Source organism: Cavia porcellus, unplaced genomic scaffold (genome assembly GCF_034190915.1).
Source record: "Cavia porcellus strain 051 isolate PalLab524CR breed Dunkin Hartley unplaced genomic scaffold, mCavPor4.1 scaffold_5, whole genome shotgun sequence".
NCBI lineage: Eukaryota > Metazoa > Chordata > Mammalia > Rodentia > Caviidae > Cavia > Cavia porcellus.
Window position 1 is genome coordinate 4,997,793 of NW_026947488.1, and position 22,205 is coordinate 5,019,997.

The following is a 22,205-nucleotide window of genomic DNA, read 5'->3' on the forward strand; positions in this document are numbered from 1 at the left end:
CAACTTCCCGGAGGAGAAATGATCCCATAGGAGGGAGAAAAACAAAGGAAAGAAATGGTAACTTTCAAAACTTTATCACAACCAACCTCTAAGTGGGCCTGGGCAGGCAGTTGAAATGTTGAAATGCCACAAACAGATTTTACAAAGTCATAGTCAGGGTCCTGGAAGAAAGACCATGGTAAATGCACTGTTCATATTGAATAAATTCACTCTTGTGGAAGGAGCTGGATGCAAAGACGCTGCTTTTGCTAAGGCCCTCCAAACGTCACCCTTGCTGCACCACCATCACAGGCTCTGCCCTGAGTGAAGACCACCGAGACTCTGACCTCCTCCCATCCCTACCTAGACACCTTTTGCAGGAGTATCGCTGCTATTTTTTTTAAAATTAGTGAATGCTAGTGTTACAGAATGCTGGGGTTAGTTCTGGGAAGTCGGTACGTGCATTTCACGTATCTTAGTCTTTACAGTCCTGTTACACTCATCTTCCCTTCCTCCAAATTCCTGTTGATCTCTTTTCCCCTCTCCAAAAGTTTCTTCTGCCTTCCTCTCATCTCTCATATATCATTCACTGACTCATACATCACTTAAAAGGGAAATGTTATGGCTTGTATCTGCATGTCCCCCAAAAGCTACCTGTGCTCACGGGTGGGGCTTTCCAGAGGTAGCTGGTTCTAGGGTGTATGGTACTGAGATTAAAGGTGTGTGGTATTGGATCAGTCCACTAATTGATTCTGGTTAATGAGAAGGCCCTCCGTTGGGGTGATAAAATCACCCAAAAGGCTTGTAGCCTGGATAGGAAAAAAAGAAAGGGATGCTTGCTTGCTGCCTCCTGCCTACCCTGCCATGGGCGGTTTGTCCTCGGTGATACCTCCCTGCCAGGCCACCCTGCGTGGGAGCCAGCCAGCTATGGACTGAAGCCTCCAGAAGCTAAGAGCTGAAATGAACCTTTCCTCCTTCCATTTGTGGGTGTTTGGTATTGTGTCTCACCAACCAGAAAAGTAAGTACAATAGGAGCTGTGTACACCATATACTTCATAACACTGAAGGGTACATTTAAAATGGTTTAAAAGGTAAATTTTATGTTAAATGCATTTCATCATAATTTTTTAAAAGCTTGGGAAAAAAGAGTAGGTGGAAACCATCACTACACAATGACTTACATTTACACACACACACACACAAACCACACCGTGGTATTTATAGCAGTTTTTTCATAGTTGTGAAAACATAGAAGTGACAGAGATGTCCTTCACAGGCTGAATGGATCAACAAAGTTTGGTACACCCAGACAATGGAGTATTATTCAGCAATAAAGAAAAATGAGCTATCAAGCCACAAAAAGAAACAAAGGAATCTTAAATGCATGATGCTAAGTGAAAGAAGCCAGGCTGAAAAGGCTGGGTACTGCGTGATCCCAACTCTGAAATTCTAGAAAAGACAAAACTGTTTTTAAAAAATTAGGGGTTGCCAAAGGAAAATGGGGAGAGAAAATAAATACGAAGATCAAGGGTGATCTTCAGGGCAGCAAAGCCATTCTGTATGATACTGTTAGAAGGGTCACACGGTCACTAAACACCAAAATTCATAAAGTGAAAAAAATTCATACAGTACACTACAAAGAGTGGACCTCTTCTGGGGATAGTGGTGTGTGAGGCAATCCCAGCAGTATGGAAGGCTGAGGCAGGAGGATTGCAAGTTGAGCTCAGCCTGGCCAACTTAGTGCTGTAACTGTCTCAAAAACAATAAAGAAGGCAGGGGACGGAGCCCAGGGTGAAAGTCCTGGTTCAGTTCCCAGCACCATACAGAAAATAAACTATATGGACTTCAGCTGTGTGCCAATGTGCTCATCGATTATAGCACATGTACCCCACTAATGCAAGATGTTAACAGTAAGAAAACCAGGCGGGTGAGGAGGTTAACATGGGGTACGAGAATTTAACGCTTTTTTTTAGAACTCTGCACCTTTGCTTCTTGTTAAAATAAACTGAAAACTGCCCTAAAATTTGAAGTCTATGTGTTCTAAAACCTTTTAAAAATCCAAACAATCTTTTCTAAAAAAAAAAAAAGCGACATACACAGTAAGATGTCCATTCCCACCAGCAAAGAAACACAAGGTATGTACCGTGATGCAACATTTTGTCTATGCAGGGAAGGGAGTGGGGAGTGGGGACCAAAAGAAACACTTGTAGTAAAGGGGGGGACACTAAATCATCACCAAACAAGGGAAAGTCAGTTTTTCCAAGGGACTAATACAATAAATATGTAACTGTTAAAATTTTACAATATGCTACTGTAGGCCACCATAATATGGTCTTGTACTTTGTGGAACATGTCTATAATTTGAGATCTTTTTTTTTTTTTTTTTTTTTTTTTGTCTTTTTCGTTTTTATCGGTACCGGGAATCGAACTCACGACCGCCTGCTTGCAAGGCAGGTGCTTATGCCGTTGAGCTAAATCCCCAGCCCTAATTTGAGATCTTAACCCAGGTGACTTTTCCCATCCAGCAGGAGCATCCAGAACGGGCTGGAAGGTTCTATGTGAGGCTTGAGCTGTCTGGCTCTGAGCACCACCTTCCCCTCCCGAAAGCTGCTTCGCCTCCTGTCACGGTGGATCACATGTCAGCTTTCACAAGGGCTTCACCCAAATGGATTCCATTTGGTGATGAGATTATATTTTGCTTAAACACATTAAGACAACTGAGCAGAACAAAGAGTTTATAAACACACGATGGACAGAAGCCCAATCAAGTCTGAGCAGAAGTGCATGCTTGTGATCACTTGATTTTCATACACAAATGATGTGGCTTCCCTGTAGATGGTCCACAGGTTGCAGGTGTTTAGGGGGCAAAGCCTGAGGTCAGGATGGCCCGGAACCTAGGAGAGCCTCAGCTGAAAAGTAAAAACCCTGGGTTCGAATCCCAGTTTACCCTTGGGCCACTGCTTGGCTCAATGAGTGCCTTTAACGTTAGGGTTTTCACTTGTAAAATGGGATAAATGAAGATTAAACAAACAGCCTCCATAAGCACTTACCACAGAGCCTGGGAGCAATCTGCTGAAAATTATTAACATACTTTTCTTTTTCCGAGCCAGTCCATCGTGCTTTGATCGGCTTGAGGCCGATTCCTCGCTTGGTTTAAACCCACCCAGGCTGTTGTCATCTTTCATTTCTCAGAAACTCCCGAAGCTCTGCACTGCGGAGCCTCCACGTGCAAACACAATCATTGGTTTCCACCGTCACAGGTTGGACCAAAAAAGAACACAGCAGTTTCCATGATTCGGCAAGGACCCCAGCAGTCAGCAGCAAGGCTGCGTGTGAACGCAGCAGGACCTAGGCCCGGCGCCCTCAAGTGGGCTCAGCCCTCAGTGCCCTCAGTGGCCTTCACACCACTAGCAGCTCCAGTGTCTGTGGAATTTGGGGTACAATGTACACCAAAAATACAAGTCCCCAGATTATCTGTCACTAAAACAAGGAGCTGAAGCAGAGTCCAACACTAAAGAAAAAACTGACCAAATTGAGATACTAAGAAATTGTGTTCATAGACTGCAAAAAAAAAAAAAAAAAATAGCATCTGCCAGGCATGGTGGTGCATGCCTGTAATCCTGGTAGGAGGAGAGTTCAAGGCCAGCCTGGGCTACATAGTGGGTTCAAGACCAGCCTGAACTGCATAATAAGATCTTGTCTCAAAAACAAAACAAAACATACCAACAACAACTAAGACCCCCAGTATCTTCCTCTATCCCTGTTTCCACAACCTCTACAAGGACATTTGGGTTCTTCCCAGTCAGGCAAAGTGGTGCACACCTGTATCCAAGGGCTCTGGAAGTCTGAGGCAGGGCCAACCCAAGCAGCTTAGTGACTAGCAAGATCCTGTCTCAAAAACAAATAAAAAAGATGAGACCTCGAGACTTTCTCCCTACTCTTCAGCTCTGGGCCATTAGTAATGATGTGCCTGGTCTCAAGATGCCTGTAGGAGTCTGCTCTTCCTCAGCAGTAAGATAGGCCCCCTGGACAATCAGAGGTCCTATGGATCCAAGCCAAGTCATCCCTTGGACACCCTTCCGGTCTAGCCAAGCCCTAACAGATCTGGCAGCCAACCACAGATACTGCAAGACCAGCCAAGACAGCAAGAACCAGGCTCATCTTCCCTCCAATAGTTTCGAGAAATAAATAAGCAGTTGTCATTTTAAGTCGCTGTGTTTGGGGAATGTCGCTAGATAGCAAGAGCCAGCTCAATAGTATGACTTCAACATGATGCCCACCCCAAGGAATCGGAGGGTGATTTTGGCCAGTGGGGATTTTCACCTTACCATCACACCTCCCAGGCTAACACAACACTTTCCCAAGATGCATGGTTGTTGGTTTTTCCCATGATTCATTGCTCAAATGTGACATCGGTATTGAAGAGGGTCCCTACCGATGGGTCCCTCTGGCCATAGCATTGCACTTGCTGTTCTTGGGTATCTCAGAGTACTAACACACCACACTACAGTCTGGAGTCCCTTCTGTGGCCATTGTCAGGGTTCTAGCCTTGTTGTCAGGGACAGCCTCTGTGTCTGCTGTTTTGTTCTATTTTGTTTTTTGGAGACAATATCTTGCTAAATCACTAAGTTGTCTATGCAGAGTTCAAATTTGTGGTCCTCCTGCCTCAGCCTCCCAGACTGCCTGAATTACTGGTGTGAAGCAGCACGCTCCATTTGTACCTATGGTTCTCTTCCTTCTGTCTTCTCATCCATTTGTTTGAAAAACCTGAATAGCTCGCTAATTTGCATTTTAGGCAAATTATCTTGCATAAGGCAAAATTATCTCCCTTTGTTTCTTGGGTCAGTCCAGTCCAAGCACTTTTTGCCTTTCATTTTAGGATAAAATTTTGCTGGAAAGAGAGAGAGAGAGAGAGAGAGAGAGAGAGAGAGAGAGAGAGAGAGACAGAGAGAGAGAGAGACAGAGACAGAGACAGAGACAGAGACAGAGACAGAAACAGAGAGAGAGCACGCAGGGGCGTGGGCCTGTGGTGCTGGTGCTGGAACTCCCAGAAAGCAAGCAGCACAGAATGGACATGAGTGTCCTGTACAGGTCACTGCCCGGGGCACACAAATTCACAAAGAATTATGTTATATTTAAATATTTTTGAACAAAAAATAGTGGAGTAGCACACAAGAAGTGGTTGGATACTCTTCCGCCAGGTCACTAAGTGGGACATCGTGATACTCCAAAAACAAATTTAGTGTCCGCCTATTGAAATTCCTTTGCTTATGAATTCCGATGCTTGCTGAGCACCTACTGTGGCCAGCAGCCCTTTGGTGTTGGAGGTAACAGGGTCCTGTTTCACCTGGGACCACACGGCTTGCTGGGCTGCAGGACTCTGTAAAACCAGGCAAGCCCAGGGCGAAATAAGGTGAGCTGTCAAAGGAGCTTGTGTTATGGAACTGCATTCTAACTCGAGAGACGGGCAAGATGTAGTTTCTAGAAATAAATTACATATTGGAAAATTACATCTTACGTATTGGAAGATGATATGCACTGAGGGAAACAGAGCAGCGTAAGAGGAGCGGAGACGGAGAAGGAGCGTGGGAGAAGGGCAGGGAGGAAGCAGGAAAGCTGCTTCGCAGGAGGAGCCCGGTCAGCCTCAGGGAAGGCGGTGGTATTCACACAAACACACGGCCCAGCGAAGGAATGAGCCGTGCTGGAACCTCAGGAGGAGTTCTAGGCAAAGCACGGGCCAACAGGGATGAGAGCCACCGAGGAATGAGGCACGGCCGTGCTGTGTTCAGAGTCCGCAGCCTGCCCAGCGACATCCTGTGATTCTCTCTAGACAAGTGTTTCCCATCCCTGGCCCTCTGTTTCCTCATCTGCAAAACAGGAAGAATGATGTGTAGGGATAAAGTGGCCTGCAATTATAGGTACCAGGGGCATCATACTAGTCAAATGACAAGTAAGGGGCCAGCCTTGATTGCTCTGTGCCTCGGTCTCCTCTCTGGCAGCTGGAGAAAGAAAAGCTCAGAGCTGTAATGCAGGCTGCAAGACAGGGCTGGCACAAAGGTGAGAGCTGTCACCCGGCACTGCCCTTCTCCCCTCCCTGAATGCCACACTGAAGGTGACCTTTCTGGCTCCACAGACAGCAAAGCCAAAGCTTTGCACTGTGGGTCTGGCCATGGTGGAGTTTACCACAAACCCTTGCAGCTTATAATGCATAAAACAAAATGCTGCAAGATACCACAATTCCCAACTGCCGGGCAGGTTATAAACAGATTTGTTTACGATGTGAAATAATGAAATTCAGAATATTGTATTGGCAATAGTTATTGTTTTATGTAATTATAATAATTAGCCAGGGAAATAACAGATTCGATGCTGAATTCAAAGGAAGGGCAGGGAAAAGAGCCCCCCCAGGACTGGCATGATTCAGAGCACAGTAAGAGAAAGCACTTTCATGCTGAACTACCACTTTGGAAGCACTAGGCACAGATGGGTACTCAGTACTCAAAAACAGTACACGCCGGTTCATTGATTGCCACCTTGACTGTTGGAGACTCCTGAGAGGTGGGTGCATCGTGAGGGATGAGTCCATAGCTGACGGGGCTTTTAGGAAGCAGGGCCTACATGGACAAAACAGGTCATGGAGCATGACCTAGAGGACAATGTTTTTGGTCCCTGTCCCCTTCCTCCTAGGGCTCTTTTGACCCGCTTCCTGACTACCATGAGTAGCTTTCCTCCATCACGCCTTACCACCATGTGTCGGCCTTGGAGCCAGCAAACAATGAACCAAAACCCACAAAACTGTAAGCCAAATTATACCTTTCCTCGTTGAAACTTTGGGTGTCAAGTATTTTGTCCCAGCAACGGAAAGCTGTCTAATACACATAGTGTGTACACTGCATGCAGCACACAGGTACAAGTCATAGGACTATGGGTTTGTAATTAAAATACAGGCAGTGGGGACCCATACTGACGCTGAGAGGGGGCAAGCAAGCCCCACCTCGGTTCCTCCATCTCTACAGCTCCATCCTGCACCAGGCACTGGTTTTTAATTAACTTTAGTACAGACATACAGTCAAACACACAAAGTGTAAAGCTCTATGAATTTTGCTAAGCAGGTACAATTGCATAGCCTCCAACAAAGACACAAAGGAACACTGTCACACTCACATGGCCCCAGACCTCGCTGTGATCAGCCTTTGGCTCACCCTCCAGCCCCTGCTGACCACAGTGCTGTTTTCTGTCCCTATAGATTTACCTTTTTCAGAATGCTGTCAACAGAATCGTAAACCAACAGCATGCTCCATCCGGCTTCCGCGGCTTGGGACAATGCCTTGAGCCCCACTGACATTGCTGTATGCTTCAGTAATCCAGTCTCTTTTATTTCCAGGTGTTATTCCCATGTATGAGTGTGCCACATTCTATCCACCTCCTTACCCTCCTCGCTGGGCGGGTATCAGAGCAGGCCATACGGGAGCACGGACGGGCCTTTCTCCCTGTCTCAGAGAGCAAGATACAGATGCAGGCCTTGTGGGAGCCAGTATAGCCTGCCTCTCACTAAAGCATATGCAACATGTTCAAGTTGCAATAAAAAGTCACAAGTTACATCAAGAACCAGAAAGACTTCAGCCTCCCATCACGGTGGTAAGCAATTTAAAGGAAGAAAGGCTTATTTCGGGCCACTGTTCAGTCCTTGGTCAGCTGGCTCCATTGTTTGTGGGCTGAAGTGAGGCAGAGGGCGTGGGGGAGGAGAGCTGCTTAGCTCATGCTGGCTGGGAAGCAGAGAGAGACAGAAAGAGTCAGAGAGAAAAGAGATGGGAACCCGCAAGGGCGCCCCTCCCTTTAACTGGTCCTCACTTCCTGGTTCTTCACCTCCCAATACTAAGATCAAATCATGGTCCCATCAATGAATTACTCCATGGATGCAGGTAGATCCTCCGCAGCCCAGTAACTTCAAAAGCCCATCCGCTGGCAACCAAGCCTTTACCACAGTGAGCTCTTGTGGGGTCATTTTAGGTAACAACCATAACAACCTCGGACTGAATGGGGAAGGCAGTCCAAAGATGCCTCATCAAGATAGATGGAAGATGTGCCTGAATTATCTGAGAAATTTAAAGCAGCCATCATAAATATGTTTTTGATGAACACTTGCAAATGCACTTAAAACAAATGAAGAATGGACAGTCCAACAGAGAAACAGAGTAAAAGTCTAGCCAAAGGGAAATTTTAGAATAAAAAATACTGTCATTGTCTTAGTTACTTTCCTCGTCACTGAGACAAAATACTTGATACCCACAATTTAAAGGAGGAGAGGTTTATTTTGGCTTACAGTTTGCAGAGACTTCAGCTGCTGGTCCAAGGCAGAACAGTGTGGCAGAAGGCAACCTCAGAGGAGAACTGTCCACAGGATGTGGACAGGAAGCGGAAAGAACCCAGGGAGGAACTTCCAGGACACACTCCCAGGGACACACCTCCTCAGACCAGACTCCATCTCCTGACGGCGAGTCAGCTGTAACTCCCCCTAACCCAAACACCCTCCAGAATCCATGCCTAGGAGCAAACGAGGCTCTTGGAGAACATATCGATAGAAACCATAACAACCAAAAATTTTAAAACTCAATTCATGAGCTCACCAGCAGAAAGGACAGAAAAGAAGAATCCAAGAAACTGACAACTGAACAATTGAAATGATTGCATCCAAGCAAAAGAGGAACGGGATGAAAAGGACCGCACAGCACCTCAGGCACCTATAAAACTGAGGATCTACCACCCCTCCAAGGGAGTCCCAGAAGGACACGGAAAACAGGAGTAGAGAGTGAGAAATAATGGCTAAAAGCTTCACCGTGGCAAAAGACATAAATCTATGCTTTGAGGAAACTGAGAACCCAGCCAGGATTAACCCAAGGAAATTCACACCAAAACACAGCACAGTTAACTTCTGAACCTTGAACATCTGAAAGTCTTGAAAGCAGTGACTGAGAAGCAACACCTCCACTGCGTGGAGGATATTCTCACCGGAGCAGATTTCCTATCACAGAGCAGAGGTCAGGAAAAAAGGCAGGACATTGTCCAATTGTAAAGAAATGTTAGTTCCAGATTCCAATTTTCTCTATAACGGATGGAAATCAAGACACTCCCAAATAAGGGAAAATGAAGAGGATTTGTTACCAACTGGTCTACCCATGAGAAATGGCTAGAGGAAGCTCTCTAGAGGGAGTAATGACAGTGGGGTCTTAGAACCTCAGGAAGTTTCGAAAACCATGATAGAAGAGCGAAAATATGGGTAAAGACAATATTGCTTACTGAGTTTCCAAATTATGTTTGGCGATTGAAACAAAAATTATAATCCCATTTCATGTAGTTCTAAATGCATATAGAAGAAACAGCTAAGACAATCTACATGTGGTAGCCTAAAGGGAGATGAGGTTTCTATACTTCACTTTAACTGTAAAATAATGACCGTAAAAGAAGTCCCATCCAGCATGTACCCAGGTGCCCTCAGTATGTCCCGGGGGCTGTTCCAGGACTGTGCCACCCTACAAAGGTACCGACTCGATAAGGACACTCAAACCCTTGCATCAAAGGGTATTGTATTTCCACAGATCCCGTGCAGTCTTCCCATGGACATAAGTCCTCTCTAGATGACTTTGAATACCTAATATAACGTAAACAGTATGTACTCAGCTGTTATCGTGCTTTTTGGGAAATAATAATAATAAATCTGTTCATATTCAATACAGATGCAAATTTTTTTCAAATCTTTTCTTCCACAGCTGATGGAATCCACATGCGTAGAACCAACAGATGTGGTGAGCCAGATATACATAATGTAATGCTTACAGCAACCACAAAATTGGTGTAAAGCCATCTGCCACAACCTGCTTGAACCTCAGGAGGCAAAAGTGATCTCTCTGCAAGCCCCGGGGATGGACGGGTGATAATCTATGGCAGCCAACACCCCGCCTGGCTGAGGCCAACAGCTCACACAAGGGGGGTCATTCCTTCAGTGAGCCCCAGTCCCTTCCGAGCAGCCCAGAATCCCTGAGCCTTCTGACCTCACTGGTGCCCAGGCTTGGCAAACACACACCGCATCACTATCTGCTGGCTGCCTGCTTTCCAAATGGACTCTGGAGGCTGACATTCATCTGCCTAGGATCCCCAGACCAGCTCGGGTCTCCTGCGACAGGTGGTAAAACCATAGCTTCTCCAACAAGCTCTGCACCCCTTTCCAGTTTGTCCTTCCTGGAGCATTTTCCCTCAACTTCAGGCAACTGTTGGAATTTCCTAACATCATGTAAGTGTTCTTTTATTCTGGTTAATCATTCTTATGTTACACTCTTCTGTGTGGTCTCTATCTCCTGATTGGACACAGACAACTATAGACTCTGTCCTTGGTCTTAGGTCCCCAAACGTGGGATTTGAGATTAACTTGGTCTTGCCCTTGGACTTGAACATGATGTTGAGCTCCTTTCTAATGAGAAATGTGATTCTTGCAACCCACGATGTGCCACGGGGTGACATCTCATCAAGCTATCACCTGAGGTTGATTGTGATCAGCGATAATTGGGGCATGTGCCTTGGGAGTTTGATGGCCCAGCCTTGCAGGCAGCGGAGATGATGGCTGCAAGGACGGTGTATGAAACGGAGCCTTGCGGGTGTCCTGGAGCGCTTACAGAGAGCAAATAACAAGCTCAGGCCCATTAACTCTCACCTCGAGTCACAGTCCCAACAATCAGGCAGCTTCCAGGACAACCCTGAACAGATCTCTTGTTTTCTTACAGCTGCAGGGCTAACGTTGCTGAAAATCAAACACGCTGGTTTAATGGTGCAAGTAGCTGAATGAAAAGGGCAGTTGGATTCACATTTTACCAAATTTCCTGTGTGAAAATTAAAGCATTAATCAGGAAAAATGGGATCCTGAAGCACGGGGTCAGGATATTTTAACAGCCATAGAGAAACATCGTTGATTTGCTCTGAGCCTCCTTCAAAAGTAGCAGTATCTGTCACCACTGAGACACTCAAGGAGAGGAGCCTTTCTCACCTGGGAACCCCATCTCACTTGAGGAAGCTGCTTACACAAGGATATTGCCCCTTCTCAGAGCACATCACCACCGCTCCCTTTTCCATGAGCCCCATAACCAGTGCCCAACCTCAGAATGACCTGCTAACAGGCACTCAGGATACCCAAAAGAAGTAGCTTACACATCAAGGAAGCCTTTGCTGATGTATCAGCAGGAGCCTGGCTGATGTGCAGAAGCAGACTCTGAGGATTTCTGCCGAGGAGGACAGGAAAACTTCAGCCATTTGGCAAAAGTCATGGTGTATCAGTCAGTGCTTATTAGAGAAACAGATTTAATGCAAGAGATGCAAATACACAATCATTTACAGTTTTGGCTTTCTGCATGTTGGAGATCTGAAGGATTCAGTCAAAGGCCTGGAGCTCACTGCAGAGTCCCATCGGATCCTGTATCAGATGACTGAAGAGTCTGCACTGGAAGCCAGGAGGTGACATCCAAGGTGAAGAAGACTAGGGCTCTGAAGGTAAAGCCTTCCTTCATTTCCCCTTTACGCCATTCAGGTGACAAGCCGCCCTAGGGTGGGTCTTACACACTCAGAACTATGCTGATCCAATTCAGTTGGGCGTCACTTACTCAAGTTGACACAATCAGTTGGTCATCACACATAGCATGAGTGCCTGTACCAAGGACTCCTGGTTGAGTGTATTATTGTGCATTGAGATATGGCTTTAAGAGTTTCTTCAGCTGGTTGATTGGAATCTGGACATGATGGTGACCTGCATTTAATGAGACTGGAATGTGGGGCTCCCCTGACATGACACAGAAGGAGGAACCCAAAACTCTAGGTCAGTGCGAATACTGGGCTGGAGGTGTCATGTGGAGCCATCATCCTAACCCCCAATGACTATGGCTCTAAGTCCAGTGAATCACCTGCACCCCTCCCAAAATCTGCTCTTTTCTTGGGTCCAGTAGTTAGTTTACCTGTTCGATCTGTTCCTTAAGAAAAACCCTACATTTTGGTTTAGTCCAAACCCATGACCTCCTGTGCGTTTTATTTAACAGAGTACATGTGTATGTATCTGGAGAGGGAGGCAGAAACTCCAAATGCAGGAACAAGTACCTTGACTTGAGTTGCCTGGTCTTCAGAATGGAGATGCAGCACAGACACTGGGATGCAGGGAAACCTAGGGTCATCCGAAAGAGGACCCTACATTCATGCCACAAAGATATGCTGTGCAGCTCCCTCTGAGCTCCCTGAAAGGACCTGTGGCCTCACACTGCAATGGCTGTGATTTGGGAGGAAAGAACATACTCAAGTTTCTCAGGCATTGCTGGGTACACCAAAAGGTAAAAAGCCAGAGAGCTGAGTTGTGGGTAGGTTTGTTGTCTATACTAGTCAGTCTCTGCCTCTCTCTCCTACTTCCTCTATTTAGATTTTATGCATGACTTACTGGGGCTTAACCTTACAGCTTAGTCTTTAGGGAACAGAACCTTCGGTGAGACCTTGACCAAATTTGAAGAGCAATTACTCTAGTCCTCAGGGGTGCACTTACTCTGCTTCTCATCTTGAGAGTAAGAGAGAAGGTCTTCACTTGTAAGGACAGTTGCATTTTGTGAGAGACAAACACCGAGCTGTCTGTGGCTGTGAAAGAGTTCAAACGGGTGCAGCAGGGTGCACGTGTGCTAATCATGCAAAGGCCGCTTCTCAGTTCCCCATGCACCCTTCAATACGTGCTACATAAAAAGCAATGCAAATTCCATCCACTTTTTGCTGTTTAAGAGAGTGCAAAGTAAGTCTTCAACAGAAGACGCTGGAGGGCCATTGCAGGAGGAAGAGCATTCCTGAACCTTCCAGCAAGGACCAAGCAAAGGGTTCTGTCTGTGGGTCCAGCCACGTGCCCCTCAGCATCATTACAGCCTCAGCTTAGCTATAAACTCTGTGCAGCCCCATAGCATGGAACTCAAGTTGCTGTTCAGACTCCAGTCAGCCTTCTGCAGCCCAGAAGGTTCACCCCATCTGCAGTCCCAGCAGCCTGCACCTGTGACTGAGGTGTGTACGCCAAAGAACCTGACTTTCCAACCACGCGAGCTGTGAAATCTGAAAACCCACGGGGCCTGGTACCTGCATTTACAATGTACCCAACATCTCCAGTTATAGATGGCCCGTGTCCAGCCTGCATGCTGGAATAACGCCTATTGTTTGCCCAGCAATGCCATACAAGTTTCAGCCTGGTTAAACCAGAATGGCCAAATCACCTCTTCCACAATGAGGTCTAATGTCCTAAACTCAATCCTAGAGCACCTTGGGGAGTTTTGTTGGGTCTTAGGATCACTAAAAAGTGTAAGTAGTTGTTCTTACATTAAACCTCTCTCATTTGATCTACTGTGTAGTTTCTACTTCCCGATTGGATTCAGAAAGCTTGTTAGACCACATCTCAGCCCATAAAAGAAGCTAAATAAATTCAAAGAACTAAAATCCAACAGAATGTATTCTCAGATTCCAGTGGCATCAAAAGAGAAAACAGGAACACAAAGATAACAGGAAAACTCCAAATATTTGGAAACTAAACAATATACTTCGAAATAATGCATGGGTCAAAGAGGAAATCTCCAGGGTAATAAAAAATACACTGACCAAAAATGAAAATACATCTTAAAATTTATGAGACACAGCTTAAACAGTGCAGAGAGGGAAATTTATAGCCCTAAGCGCTTACATTAGAAAAGTAAGCTCTATACTCCTGTCCCAACCAGGTAAAAGAGGAGCATCGCAAACCCAGGGCCAGCAGAAGGAAGGAAATAATAAATGAGGAAAGTCAATAAAAGACAAACAAAAATAATACAGAAAAATCAATGAGAGAAAAAGTTTCTTCTTAGACAAATCTATAAAATTGATTTAGAATCTCTTCAAAAACTGACAAAGGACAAATTAGAAAAGACACAGACTGTCAATAACAAGAGTGGACCGGCGCCTATCGCTAAGGACCCTGAAGACACAAAAAGCTGAAAAGACAATAACTCTACCCACACACATTTGATCACCAGATGAGATGGACCAATTCATCAAGAGGTGCAAACTACTTCAATCCACCTAATCAGAAATAGATAATCTGAATGAAGAGCATTCTAATTATTTATTGAATTTGTGATTTCAAAACTCCCACCTAAGAAAGATCTCAGCCCTGATGTGGAGAATTCTATCTAACTTTTAAAGAAAAATTATCACCCGTTCTATAGAGCCTTTTCTAGAGCATAAAAATGGAGGGCAGATTTTTTAATTAAATTTACGAATGTAGATATTACCGACACCTTTCAGTATTTTTGAAAAAAAGGCAACTGCTGACCGATTGCCTCATGAATAGAGATGCAAAACCTTTTGCAAAATATTACCCATAGAATTCTATGGCATGAAAAGAATTACAAAGCATAATCAAGAGCTCCAAGAAGGCGTTCCTGGTACCACATGAACGCAGTAAAGGGGAAAGAATCACACTGTCACATACCGCCTGATGGCAGAAAAGCCTTTGACAAAATTCAACCCCCATTCATGAAAAAATCTTTCAGAAAAAAATAGGAATAGAGAGAAACCTTATAGCTACAGAAGGGCAACAGCACTGGCATCATACTCGGGGTAAAAACTGAACACTTTTTCTTGGAGAAGGGTCCTTTGGGATGTCCATTCTCATTGCTCTTATCCAAAGACGACAGGTGCTCCTGCCAGCACGGTAAATCACGGAAGCAGTATTAACACAGGGAAAGAAAAGACATATGGTGGGAATGGAAAAAATAAAATCCTGTTTATTTGCAGATGGCATGATTGTCTGTGTAGAACATCCGAAGGTATCTATTTCTTTAAAAACCTTCTAGAACCAGGAAGTGAGTTCGATAAGGCATAAGTTCAACACACAAGAATCAATTCTCTTTCACTATGCAACAGTGAATAACTGAAAACTAAAACTTAAAATACAGTGCTTCTTATACACACTCAAAAACTTAAAATTATTAGGTATGAATCTAACAAATATGTGTACGTTTTATGATGGAACCTACAAAGCCCAGGCCAAAAAATCCAAAGATTATGTAAATAATGAAGACATATTCATGAGTTGGACAGCTCAACACGGTAAAAATGTCAATTTTTCCCAAACCAACTTAGAGCAATTCCTGTCAAATCCCCAGTAAGATTCTCTGAAGTCTAAAATTTATATAGAAAATAAATTATAATAATTCAAACAACGTAAAAGGATAATAAAATAGAGTCTTCCACCTTATTTGAAAACTTATACAGTGTACCATCAGAGGCACAGACACATAGATTAGCAGAACAGAATACTGGTACTACCTAAAACAGAAGTAGATGTGCATAATACAGTCAACTGATTAGTGCATGTGTGTGAGAGAGAGAGACAGAGACAGAGACTCAGAGAGAGGCTGAACCAGGAGGATGCCAAGATCAAGCTCAACTTGAGCAAAAGTGACTTAGCAAGCCATTATCTCACAATAGAAAATAAAAATGAGGCTAGGAATGTAGGCCAGTGCAAAGTTCCTGAGTTCAATCCAGTACACACACACACACACACACACACACTTACAGTGCAGTGTGTCAAGACCTTGGCATATCTGAGGAATAGCAATGGCTATAGAATTGGAGAAATGTTTGTAAACAACCTCTCTGCTAAAGGACTGATATCTAAAGTTTAAAAAGAACTACCAAAACTGAACAGTAAAAACAAACAAAAATAAACCAAAAAGCTCAACAATAAAGTTAATAATGAAAGAGACATCTCCCCACAGAGGCTGTGCTGAAGGATAACAGCCCGTGAGCAGCTGGCCCGCATCTCAACTGCCAAGAAAATGCAAATTAGAACCACAGCGACAGGTCACTGCACTCCCACCCAGGACGGCAGAAACACAAAATAGTGACAGTCATTGTCAGTGAGGATGTGGAGATCCGGGATGCTCTACTGGCACAAGTGCAGTGATGCAGCCACTCAGAAAAGAGTGTGGCGGAGCCTTTTAAAAGGTGAAGCATAGTGCCAGGTGTGGTGGTGCACACCAGTAATCCCAGCGCTCTGGGAGGCTGAGGCAGGAGGACTGCAGGTTCAAGACCAGGCTGGGCACCTTGGTGACTTGGTGAGACCCTGTCTCAAAATAAAGAAAACCTTAAGAAAGGGCTGCAATGTACCTCGATGTGAAGGCCTGGGTTTAATTTCTAGTATGGCCAAAAGAAGGTTAATCTTGCAACTACCATTCAACCTAAGAGCTGTGCCCCTGGGCACTCACCCAGGGGGTGACAAAAGAAAATGTGTTCATACAAAACCCGAGTGTGCGAATGTTCATAGCAGCTTTATGTGTAACAGCCAAACAATGGGAAGCACCCCAAATATCCTTCAACCAACGAATGTCTAAACCAGCTTGGGCGCACCCATAGCTTAGGGTACTTCTCAGCAATACACAGAAACAAACTGTTGACATAGGAAACGGTTCAGATGAATCTCCAAAGAAATATGCAGAAGAAAGTGCACATCCTTAACGGTTATGTAATGGATGATTCCCTTTTTACAATGCTCTTGAAATGACAGACTTGAGCCCTGGAGAACAGATCTGTGGTGGCCAGGACCGAAGGGCAAAGGACGGGAGCGCAGGACAGGCAGGAGTCACCGTGGGCACGAGCGTCCTGCCAGAGATGGAAATTTCTCCACCTTGTCTCTGCACTGGCCAGTGGCCACCTGTGATCGGCAAGACGTCTCCAGGTAGGAAAGCTGGGGGAGAGGCACAGGGGAGTTCTCTGTTTTATTTCTTACAACTGCACATGAGTCTACAATTATCCCAAAACAAAGAGCCTAATTTCTTAGGGTGAAAATAAATACACAGAATGAATCGAAACAACATTCCCGAGTGAGCTCACAGCTTTAACGCAGCATCTATTGTCCACCCACAACGCTGGGAGCCTCGAGCCCCCTGCCTACTGCCGCAGAGACCGTTTGTTTCCTCAGCATAATCTTCTTTCTGTCAGCTCACTGTTCCTTCACTATGTTCCCTTCTAGTCCAAGGCAGTCTGCACGCTAGCATCCATAGAAAGCTTTGCTGTGGCCCTGAACCCTGCGCAATGCCATAGAAACTACAGCAAAAGCCATGGAGACCCATGAGGATGTCATGCTTGGTGACCGGCCACAGCCAAGCTGAGCTTTCCCGCCTGTACCCAAGCCAGCACCATGGAGATGACCCAGAGCAACTTCCCGGCCGGGGTCGGCCCTCTGCTGCACCTCCACCGAGGTCACCAGGGCTAGCAGATCCCCAGACCTGAGAGACAAGCTCAGTCTTTGTACCGTGGCTGCTACAAAACCCTGTGATCCTGAATAACTTGCTTCAACTCCCCACCTGCTCCCCACATCTTCTTTTCTTTGGAGTGGGTTTGTTCCTCTATTCAGAGGATTGCACGGCACAGCAGCTGTGACTGTCCACACAGGAAAGAATCCCCATGCGTCCCCTCCACCACGCCCCATCCCAGAGGCCTCCCACGTGTTTTTACAGTCTCAGTTCTCTGTGCACACGGTGTCTATGTCCACTGCCAGGAGCTAGGTCTCTCTGGCGGGTCACCCCTGGCCCCTGGCCATGAGCTCATTTCCCTAGGCAGCTGCGCCGTGGTCACTTAGGTCAGTTTGGGTAACCCTGCTCACATGGGACTCCTCCTTCAGAACTGACCCCTCCACAGCTTCCCAGATGAAAGTCACTAAGGCATCAGATCTTCACGCCCCAGCTTCTGGGAGTTTCCTCACAGAACCCAGCACAGCCACAAAACCCAAAGGTTCACTCTGATTAAGCTTGGCCTGCGAGCCTGATATGGGCTCCTGCCAGGAGTAATAGAGCCAGGATGGTTAAAGGCTCAGTCTGTTAAACCGGCCCTGATGTTTATTCTGCGTTTCCCTGTTGGCTAATGACATCATTTTTTAAAGTTGCATCCTGTCCCCCACTACACTTCAGCAGATAACATCTCTGGTTTCACCGTTAGAGAAAGATTTGCTGCAGGAAAAGAGAGGCTTGATGCCTCTCAGCACTTGGCTTCCATGACTTATCCGACGTTCCCTCTGGCCCTTAGTATTTTGGAGACTGAGGAGCCCAATATGTATATAAATACAGGCTTCATTGACCCCTGTAGATTTCTCTGAAAAATGCTACCTTTGGGTGGTTGATCAGAATTGCTACAAATGGTATCGCTACTGAAAACCTTGATACTTAGATTATACTCTGCGCGGGTTCCTGCGAGTGTGTGTGTGTGTGTGTATGTGTGTGTACTTAAAACTCTTGGGCTAATATAATGTACGGTTCTAATCAGTTCACACCTTCAGTTTAATTAGATCTAACACTGAGAAAAAACAGTTTTTCAGGCCCTATATTCCCCTCTCAATGTTTTTCACATTTAGCAGAGCATGGATTGTGGGCCTGGTTTCTGACAGCCATTATGAACTACAGTAAATATTTTGACAAACGCAACAGCGGTGGTGAACACACGAGGGAATTACTGAACTGGGTCAGACCCAGTTTTATGCAGTTTTCCTTTTTAACTGCGTGCTTGAAGACAAATATATCATTAAGAGCGCAGGGTAGAAAAGTTTGTTGGTTAAAAAAACCTGGCATCTGATGGCGTGGAGAATTTACGTACCTTCCTGAAGAGTGGAGCGCTTTCAGCCAGAGATGCTCGTATCCAAACCCCAGTGGCCCGGCCCAGTCTTGAGATGACACCCACAGACCCACAAAGGACCGCCGGACTGGCCGAGCGGAGGACAGCTGAACTCGGGTGCCCCTGCCCACATGCTGCGCCAAGACCGCGTCCTGGTGTCCTCTACCGGTTCCTGCTCGGTGGGCAGCATCTCAGAGCACAGAAAGATGTCCTGTGTGCCTTAGAAAATGAAATAAAAGAGCAGGGCCTCTCAGGGCTTGGCCTTTGAGTCAATTCTGTGTTTAACTGAGAAAAGTATCATTCTGAGTAACCTGGCGGTGACTCAAGCAGAGATGAAACTTGGGCTGGCCCAGAAAGGGGAAGTAAATTATTTTCTGTATATTATTTAATGTGACAGTAGCAACTCTCAGAAAACAGGAAGAGACAGAAGCAGAAACAACAACAGAAAAAAAAATACAGCCGTGGCTCAGGTCTTTAGTGACTCTGACTGTTGACCTAACAACTCATAAACAGAGGCTGCTGCCCAGAAATGTAGCTGTGCAAAAGTGTTAGACCTGAGGCTGTGCAGGTGAATAAGGTGACGGCCAGGGCGCTTGCTTCTCCCAAGCTGTGGCTGGCACAGGCGTTTGCAGAGTCTGCACCACGACCCTGCAGGTACCTGAGGCCTGGAATGCCCTGCAAACAGCCTCGGCAGGGCTGGGAACCAGCCACGCTCTCTGTGACATGATCTTTATTTTACATCTTGATATCTTGCTTTGTATGGATTTGTTGGCATTAATTTGTATTTTTAAAATATTGCACCAAGGTATCTCAGTATACAAGTATACAGCCGTGGCTCAGGTCTTTTCTCAGTGGGGAGTTTTTGATCACCCTTCAGTTGCACCCCCCACCAAGGGGACCATCTTATCCTGCTCGATTCTCAGCCCTGTTCTCTCTGCTCCCAGGAAGTCCGAAGACAGGTGTAAAGGATGTGGCTACACCTCACCTCTCCTTAAAAACACTTCCTTACTCAAATGGCGGGGGCCGAGAGGCCCAATGGACCAGTGAAGGGAATAAAAGCAGGAGGAGGCGATACCCTGAGATCGGAAACAGGGCAGCTCCCGCGTAGAACTGGCTACCTGGAGAGCAGTAACCCACTCAGCTGATTTCCCATCACGTTGAAATGTGTCAGTTTTCACTGGAGAGAAGGGTGCTTCTTTGCTCCATTTTGACATCAATAAATATCCAGCTGGCCATGGATTTCAGCATCATGTATGGTTAAATTGAGTTTTAGGGAAAATTTCATCTGTCACAACGAGTTGGGCTTTGGCAGAACCAGATTATGCAGTCTCAGGTGGCTTGCACTCCCGTGAGCCCTGGCATCAATGCCCAGCTTACCTGGACCACACAGACCTTGGTAGGAACAAGAGACCACAGACGGTGTGCAGTGAAGAACAGAAAAGACTGAGTCCAAGCCAGCTGCAGTGAAGCTGGTCCATGCAAATGACCTTGAGTCACCCTCACAGGCAGCACGTGGCCCCTGATGTCTTCCCTGCAACCCAACAGCTGGGGACTCTGACCTGTGTCTGACCCCAGTATTCGCTCTGATGTGTTGGTACCTGCTCCTTTCCCAGTGCTAAGTATCGTAAGTGCCACCTGGATTGTGACTGACCTGCAAACAAAGCATGTGGGAGCCCAGAGGGAAAGGGTTGGGGAAAGATTCCTTGAGGAAGAAGTTGAGCTGGCTCCGCAGGACTGTAAGAATTTGTGAGCAGAAAGGGATGATCAGGGTCTCCTAAACTACACCCACCCTTCCAGGGAATCAGAACCTTCAATGCCTTAGACCTAACCACGGATTTCCTCAAATAAGAATCTATTTCTAGATCTTAAAGGGACTTCTGTTTATCCCCTTCCTTGGAAAGATTTCTTGCACACGTTGATTTTATGAAAACAAATGAAAGCCTTTGGACTAGATTGGATTAAAAGTGAAAATATCAACTAGTGAAGAGCTAAATGAATGGAGTCTTTCCACAAGGCAGGAAATACAAGGCACTGGGTTCTGATCCTCTCTGCGTGTAGGTGAACCTTGAAAACCGTAACAATAAGTGAAAGATACCAGACACACACATCACACTCTGTAAGATTCCATTTCTTTAAGCATCCACTGTAAGTAAATCTCTAGTGACAGTAGATTAATGGTTTCCAGGAGCTGGGGAAGGCGGGCAGGTGAGGGGTATCCAGGGACAGAACCAAGTTTCTTTTGGGGGTCTTGGAAACGTTTTGGAATAGATCATCATGGTGGTTGGTACTAAACCCACCAGACCATAAACTTTAACGGGGAGAATCAGACGCTTGATATTAAATAAGTAACTTATCCACACCTCATCTTGCTAAGCACCACCATAGTCTGACTCTCTACAGCATGCAGAGATAACCAACAGGCTAGGCACGCAGGAATAGTCACCTTCAATAAAGAAAAATTATTTTCAACAGTTTATCTTTCTTTCTTGGGCCTTTTTTCCCTAAGGAAACAAGCAGAAAGATAAATCAATCCCTAGCCAAGAGCAGGGTCATTTGGCAAACTGCTGTCTGCATGAGCGTTGTTTAGGACAGAACTATCATACACAGCCACAAACCACACAAGTGCACCTGCTACTCGGTGCCCAAGAGAGACACAGGTGGGACAAATGCTGTGCCCAAGAACGATGCCACATTGGCCTGGGGTGATTGGACACGAATGTCCCTCAGGGAAATGAGGCAGGAGGAGCAGAACACAGAATTTGGGGTTTGGTCCCCAGGATGTTCCTGGGCTCACCTGGGTCAGGAAACTATAAGCAGAGCCATCGGACCCCAGGCTGCTCCAGGCTGTGGATCTGAGGAGAACAGGGACCTGGGGACCGGCACAGCCTCACAAACCCGCAGGGGCCTCAGGGAGTCAAGCTGGCCGTGGCTCGAGGACCAGCTCCCTGAGCCTCGCAGGAGCTCCGGCCTGGTGGTCACATCCGCTGTCAACAATTCTCTCCCCTACCCCATGATCCCAAGGACTGAACTCAGGGCCCTCAGAGTGTGTGTCAGGCAAGTGAAGGGCGTGAGTGGAGATTCTTGTCCTTTCTTTTTAGACGTAATTAAAGAAGAACCAAGTCCAGTCACAACAGAGGGTCATTGCTTCTCCTCTGGACACTCTCCCGAGATGGACACTCGGCGGCACCCTGCTTCCACCCATCTCTCCTCTAGTTCCTCTTCCTTCCCTAGGGCACCCACCCCTGGGTCATCAGCAGTGGTGAGGTGTGTGTCCCATCACCGTTCCTGGCACGGTGTGCCTTCGCTTTCAGATGCGGAGCCCCAGCGGTCCCACAAGCACCTTCAGTCCCAGTTAACACCTGTTGCCAGCAAAGCGCACCTCACCGACCGCTCCTCTTCCCCACAGGCCGTGGAGAGACCTCCGATCTCACAGGGCAGCTACCTCGCCCAGTGTGGAAGACCCCAAGGCTCTAAACCAGGGTCTACAGCCAAAAGCGTGCACAACCACACCCATCTGCCCCCCACCCCGGGGC

General features: G+C 46.2%; 1 protein-coding gene across 3 annotated transcripts in view; it reads right to left on the reverse strand.

The window, feature by feature from the left end:
• Znf831 (zinc finger protein 831) overlaps positions 1–22,205 on the reverse strand; it is a 103,601-nt gene that overhangs the window by 70,968 nt on the left and 10,428 nt on the right. The window contains exon 1 of one of the 3 annotated variants that reach the window (XM_063248101.1): positions 18,655–18,971. The exons of the other annotated variants lie outside the window; for them this stretch is intronic. The gene's annotated coding sequence lies outside the window, so the exon portion shown is untranslated. Of the gene's footprint in view, positions 1–18,654; positions 18,972–22,205 lie in introns of those variants that run through there. 3 annotated transcript variants of the gene reach the window in all.